Raw genomic sequence first — 7,276 nt, 5'->3', positions numbered from 1 at the left:
GATCCCCAAGGCTGTCTTGCATTGTTATATATTGGGTTAGATATTTTAAACCGCTCGCGTGTCAGTGAATGGCTCTGTGTGGGAGACAAAGGCACCAGAGAGTACAATTAGACTCTCTGTACGTTTTTGAGCAACAAACAAGTGTGGCATGGATTTCAAAGCAGGCTTACCTGTCGTGTGTGTATTCGCCTTCACAGAATCGCTTTACCCTGTGGCTTTTTCCTTGGTTTAATACTGGTGTAAGCCAAATGTCATTCGTTGACATCAAAAGAGGACTGCCAGGTCCAGTCCATTCGTGTGTGTAATAGAGGAAGGATTTTCCTCAGTATTAGAAAGGGGTCGGCCATTTTTGAGTGTATATGGATCCTATGAAGGTATACTTAACACTGCAGTAAATAATGATCTGCTTGCTAGTTTTCAGTAAGGGGGTGTGTATAGTGTGTCAAATACATTTTTTCTTATAGAGCAAATTTGTGCACACAATGGTTATGCATTATATGACAATTTTAGACAAGGCATCACCCTCCAGCAGACATGATAGACATAAATGGCAATGAGATCATATTTCATTAACCCCCCACTGGTTGTCTGAGCTATTAGTGGATAAACAGACTCCACTCTACGGCAATATTTAGACCGGACTGGACTGTATTGAGATTATAAATCCTTTTTTGCTCCATTTTTTTAAGGAACAGATCCCTATTCCCTCCCCGTGGGTGAGCTTTAGATGTCTCAATAACAAACCAAAATATATCTTCTCATGTGTGTTTCGCTTGTAAATAATGGGCCACCAATGGATTATCCGGAGTACCATTCCGTATGGCTGAGCGAAGTTCGCCAATTCGTAATTTCACTGACCTGATCGTTTTGCCTATATAGATTAACCCACAAGGGCATTTTATCCCATAGATCACCCATTTAGTCAGGCAATTTGAGAAGGGTTGGTATTTCCATAGCCTGTCATACAGATCAATCTGTTTCAAATTCTTGGTCAAATGGCAGACTGAACAATGTCCGCATGCATAATGACCACTGACCGGTGGCAGTCCCCATAATGTAGACATAATGTAAATAATCAAAGATCTATGAAGAGAGCACGTAACGCAAATTGCGAAGTGATCCTTCAGAAACACACAAAACCACAAGATGATAGAATTACATGTGTCTCATCTTTTTCGCCCCTGAGTAATGACCTAAGAAGGGTGATACTAAAAAATTGGAAAATCATTCATACCGATGATTTTCAACCCAATTGTCCTAGATTTGCCTTCAAGCGGAGGCCTAATTTGCGGGATAAATTAGTAAACACTTACCCTATTAACAACATTGAGACACCCATTTAATCTACATTATGGGGACTGCCACCAGTCAGTGGTCATTATGCATGCGGACATTGTTCAGTCTGCCATTTGACCAAGAATTTGAAACAGATTGATCTGTATGACAGTCTATGGAAATACCAATCCTTCTCAAATTGCCTGACTAAATGGGTGATCTATGGGATAAAATGCCCTTGTGGGTTAATCTATATAGGCAAAACGATCAGTACAGTGAAATTACGAATTGGCGAACATCGCTCAGCCATACGGAATGGTACTCCGGATAAACCATTGGTGGCCCATTATTTACAAGCGAAATACACATGCGAAGATATATTTTGGTTTGTTATTGAGACATCTAAAGCTCACCCACGGGGAGGAAATAGGGATCTGTTCCTTAAAAAAATGGAGCAAAAATGGATTTATAATCTCAATACAGTCCAGTCCGGTCTAAATATTGCTGTAGAGTGGAGTCTGTTTATCCACTAATAGCTCAGACAACCAGTGGGGGGTTAATGAAATATGATCTCATTGCCATTTATGTCTATCATGTCTGCTGGAGGGTGATGCCTTGTCTAAAATTGTCATATAATGCATAACCATTGTGTGCACAAATTTGCTCTATAAGAAAAAATGTATTTGACACACTATACACACCCCCTTTCTGAGAACTAGCAAGCAGATCATTATTTACTGCAGTGTTAAGTATACCTTCATAGGATCCATATACACTCAAAAATGACCGACCCCTTTCTAATACTGAGGAAAGTCCTTCCTCTATTACACACACGAATGGACTGGACTTGGCAGTCCTCTTTCGATGTCAACGAATGACATTTGGCTTACACCAGTATTCAACCAAGGAAAAAGCCACAGGGTAAAGCGATTCTGTGAAGGCGAATGCACACACGACAGGTAAGCCTGCTTTGAAATCCATGCCACACTTGATTGTTGCTCAAAAACGTACAGAGAGTCTAATTGTACTCTCTGGTGCCTTTGTCTCCCACACAGAGCCATTCACTGACACACGAGCGGTTTAAAATATCTAACCCAATATATAACAATGCAAGACAGCCGTGGGGATCATTATGGCCAAGTAAGTGTTACTCCCTGCCACTTAAATGTTTGAAAGAAACATAAATCAGGTGAAACCTGTGAAATTGAAAGGCTTTTCGCATTTCTTTTAGATTCCATGATGCATTATGGGACATGAAGTATCCGGAATACCATAGAAACACGGTACACCACTGAAATTTCTCTGCAGGACTTGAAACAAAAATCCCTGCCTTACACATAAAGTGGTAAATATGATTGATTCATATATCAAAATTTAACTATTGTTGGTTCAATATGTTACTTGTTTCAACAAAAATCTAAATAAATGTACGTATTGATTTACAGCCTGAATTCTTAAGACAGACTGGTCTGCCACCTCAATTAAATTGATTCATGTAATCGCTTTGCCCATCACACCAAAAGAAATCACTTTTAAGGTTAGCAACCTGGCTACTTGTTTTGTATGCACACAAACACCACCATCACCGTTTTTATCATGTTTGAGTAAAACAATTTTTATTTATCTTTTTAGGTCACTACACTGACACATAGGCACCATGTTGCCAGTGTAACGTGTTTCTTTAACCTATCGCGTCCTGAAGACGGGGTGTTGGACTTTACTGACAAGCTTTAAACTGCAACAGTGTTGTCCTTCTCCCTAGAAACATATTCAAACGTTGACGCTATTATACCATGTTGTTGTATAATTGAAAATGCGATCAAAATACACCATTACTAACATCACGCAAATTTTGGTGTCTGCTTCTTCCGCCCATTTGTGTTTCTACAAATAACGAACGCTGGAAATAGGTTTTTTATGTTGTTTTACCATGTTGTTTGATATAATAATTAAAATATGCTAAACACATTTCTTTGTCTATGGTGGGAGATATAATCTTATGAAATTCCTACTGTGAGGTAAATTTCTGACAAGTAGCCACCTTTTGGTGTGTTAGAGGTGGGTAGCTAGTGGTATATGTACGTTTTTTTCTGCTGTATCTCTCCTCACATACCACAGCCCCCTTACAAAATTGAGGAAACCCTTGTGCTCACAACACTTGCTTATCCCAGTCATATGTAGGAGTCGCTGACACTTGCTCACATTCCCGGTTGAGTCTCAGTGGTCTGGGGTGCAGGCCTCAAACCTGTAGCTGTAGCAACAGAGTGATTCAATTCCAGCTTTCGGGCGTACTTTGTTTTTCTTAATTTACATATCTTTGTCATTGACATATTGCTGTTCTGCTATAGCGACGAATGCCTCAGTGAAGGCGCGACTCTGAGGAGCAAGCTTTCATTTTCCAAATCAAGGTCTGGCTGAGACACACACACAACTTACGCGGCTCTGCAGCCAGCACCTTAACAACCTGCTAACACATTTCTTTTGCTATCAGCAGAGCCTTTTTCATACTTGATAGGACATTTCCAACAGAGAGACCTGGAAACAGCATCTTGCAAATATGTGTGCACTTCAAAATCAGTTAAGCTGAGTAACAGAACTAAGCCCCCATTATTTTGCATTTTCTGACTTCTAGTTTTCCTGTCAGCAGCTGAAAAATACAGCTGAAGTTATATTATTTTAGTTTAACATGTTTCTATAAAGATTTACATGTAGTCAGGTTGCTGTAATTTGTGCATTTTGACAGTATTATTGTAGGCTTTGAAATCCAAAATTTAAATAGGTGTACCAATAAATCTAGGAAGTTGTGTGTTCAACTGCTTAAATAGCATAGTGGGTTAAATTCCCTGCTTCACTGTTTAGATAAAGTGTGAAATCCTAGGCAAATTATTTAATCTCACTGATTTAACTGCACAAATCAGAGTCCTTCGAAGTGATTTATTTCACATTATATGAAAAAAAGACACCCAAACAATGGACGATTTAATGATTTTATGGAAAAAATGGTGTACCGTCTGGCTCCTCTGTTAATAGTCACGAATTGCATCACCGGGAATTGCATTATTGTTGCAATGTCCTTACCTCAGGCCCATGTCAATTGATTTGTCAGGCAGATATATAGTCTCACCAGCCATTCAGTGCACCAGAGATTCGAGTATGGTGCCCACCTGCTGCTTCGTCACCCACCATCTCCGCCAACCTGGGTGCCACACTAACCCGTTTCACTCCCCCTCTGGGCATAGCCACCCCATTGCACTAGACACAGAGCACCCTCCTCCAGCGACCTGAGCCCAAGTCGCATGCTACCATGCCGGGGTGCATCATGCCAACACAGACTACGCTCTAGATCACTCACTTCCAATACCTCCACATACTGCCCATCTCCAGGTGTCTCCAGACCAAGATCAAGGACTAACCCTCCCCCACTAACGCCCCCTGTCAAAAAACACAGTGGTCCATAATTATAAGAAAGTGTTTTCCCCCTGCAAATCTAATAGCTACAATGATAGAATCGCCAATTGCAGCTCCAACAGTAAGTAATTGTTTGCACATCTCCGAAAGCTGGAAACTCTCATCCCTCCTATCCTCTGTACATGCGCCGACAAAGATTGGTGTACCACAATTCAAGGCAAAATTAAGTCATTACTTGCCAAAATCAGTGCCAAAAAGGCCTTTCTCGCTAGCAAATCACATGTGCTTGACCCTGATGTCCCCCCTAGCGGGCGCTCACCACCAATTCCCACCCTTTTGCATTCAGCCTAGTCACACAAGAGCAAGTTGACGTTGCTATTAGAACGCTTAAACCTTCTAACAGTAAAGGCGACTCTTGCCCGGCCCTTATATTGGAGCTCTGTGCTCCTACGGTCACTCCCATCATCACCGAGTTTGCCAATGCATCTCTCTTAATGAGCATGGTGCATGGGCAGGATACCATTCATTCTCACAGCAATTCTTAAGCGGGTGCTTTCAGACGTAAATTAGATAGTTGACAGCTTGTAACATTAAAGCTTCACAAGAATAGTCTCATTATAATGTGTAAAGAAGTTACAGAGGGGGTATAGCCCCCCATGTTAGCCTTGCCCATCACCGGTTAGCCCCCCTGAAATGTAGGTTTTGTTGCACCCCTGCTGAGGTACGTGACTTGGTTTGGTCCATGATCATGATCAGACGTATCTGTCCTCCTAAATTGACCTATGCTCCAGAAATGTGCAAACCTTTAAAGGGAATCGGGCCTGTTTTTTTTTTCCCAGCAAATGTTTTACCATGCGATCATCAAAAGATGAAAACATGTAAAGCATTAAAAACACGCTAACTTCAGAAGAGGCTAGGAACAAAATGAACAGCGTTCAAAGCATGACGTGCCTTCACTAAGGCTTTCGTTGTTATAGAAGAACAGCAATTAGTCCCTCACAAAGATATGTAAATTAAGAAAAGCAAACTACTTTCTGCTGAAAGGTGGAATTGAACCACTGTGTTGCTGAACAGCTACCGGTTTGAAGCCTGCACCCCAGAACACTGAGACTCTTTTGGGCATTCAAGCAAATGTCAGCAACGCTATCCGGTCATATTTTCGAAAACATATTTTCGTATGACCATTATGTCGAAAACATTTTGGAAAATTTGTTTTTCGAATGTTTTTTTTTTAAATTGTATATGTTTTTTGGGGGTTTCGCTAGTAAAAAAAGTGTAACAAAAAAACGGGTTTGGGGGGGCAACCCCAAAATTAAAAATAAATAAAGAACCTTTCAGGAAAAAAGAAAATCGTCAAATTTGAGAAAATGACATTCGAAAATATCAATGTAAAATGTCAGCAAATCCTATATATGACACAATAATGTGGGGCATATATTTATTAGAGTGTTTCTGATTGCTCTGTAAATTAGTTCGGGTGAGGAAGGTGCACTCCTCTTGCAAATCAGCTATTGCTTTTCACAATTATACGAAGGAGTAATATAAAGCAGTGAAACTCTGATCAGTCTGATAGGCTATTTAGCATATATCTGAACGCCAAAGGATCATGGGATTGCTGTGGAACGCCTGTCTCGGACTTGCTCTTTGTTTCACAATGTGGAATGATCAGAGTAATGTTGTTTGCTGTGCACGTGACGTGTGGAAGGCTGGAAGATGGGGGCACCGTGGCTGTGTCTGTGTGCCATTCAGTAGAAACAGAGGGGGGTTGGGATCCCTGGGAGTGTCTAGTAAGGGGGTGATGCGTGCATGCTGTCACCATGCTTAGGTAAGTCAGGACTACGTCGCTTGTAAACAATCCCTGTACTTGAGGATGTGACTCAGTAGAACCTGCCTCACTGAGCGGTTGGTCTCGGCACTAATTAATGAATCATAACAGCAAAACTGGCAGACAGGTGTTTGAGTCAGACCGTTGCTTTACCGGCGCGTGCTGGCAAATTCAGTCAGCTCGGAAATTAAGGGCGGCAGAGAGCAAACACATTGCTGGTGATTAGAGCCCCCGAGTGCTGTCTCAGTGGTAACAAAGATATATATGCATTTGATCAGCACACACGATTTGAATGCGTCTGTATTCGGCGTGAAATTAATTACTTGAAGGCAGCCCAATCTCGGGGGTTGATTGACTGACTGGGCTCTTGCCATTACTAACTTTTCACACTGTCCACCAGCATCCAATTCTTGCAATGTCCACTTTTCCCTTCTTATGCCTACTTATCCCTGCTTCTAAAACTGCCAATCAATGCCCTCTAATTACACTGAAACAGTGCTGGCTTCTCACTCTGTCCACCACCACTGGTAGTTCCCGCACATCTCATCAATGCCAATGTCCCACGCTGCCCATCTTTTCACACTGCTTAGTGCCAGCTTCTTACACTGCGCACCCCAGCGCCTCCCAGTTAGCTTCTCACACTTCCAAAAATTGCCAGCTAATGTCCATAAGAGCCAGGTTCACATATTGTGCACAGGTATCAGCCTCTCATTCACGCTGACCTCCAGCTCCTCACACCCAGAGCGCTCGAGTTTCCTGTTGCCCTTC

The 7,276-nt window shown here is 41.8% G+C and overlaps 2 non-coding genes across 2 annotated transcripts; one reads left to right on the top strand and one right to left on the bottom strand.

Moving 5' to 3' along the window:
• The first annotated feature begins 3,479 nt into the window (after positions 1 to 3,479).
• TRNASTOP-UCA (transfer RNA opal suppressor (anticodon UCA)) lies at positions 3,480 to 3,564 on the top strand. The gene has a single exon. It is a non-coding gene; the product is annotated as a tRNA-Sec (tRNA).
• Positions 3,565 to 5,718: 2,154 nt separating this feature from the next.
• TRNASTOP-UCA (transfer RNA opal suppressor (anticodon UCA)) lies at positions 5,719 to 5,804 on the bottom strand. The gene has a single exon. It is a non-coding gene; the product is annotated as a tRNA-Sec (tRNA).
• Between the last annotated feature and the right edge of the window lie 1,472 nt (positions 5,805 to 7,276).

The sequence above is a fragment of the Ambystoma mexicanum genome, chromosome 2p (genome assembly GCF_040938575.1).
Source record: "Ambystoma mexicanum isolate Mex_15411 chromosome 2p, UKY_AmexF1_1, whole genome shotgun sequence".
NCBI classification, from domain to species: domain Eukaryota; kingdom Metazoa; phylum Chordata; class Amphibia; order Caudata; family Ambystomatidae; genus Ambystoma; species Ambystoma mexicanum.
Note: the sequence above shows the minus strand (reverse complement) of the source record. Positions and strands in the feature narration are given on the sequence as shown.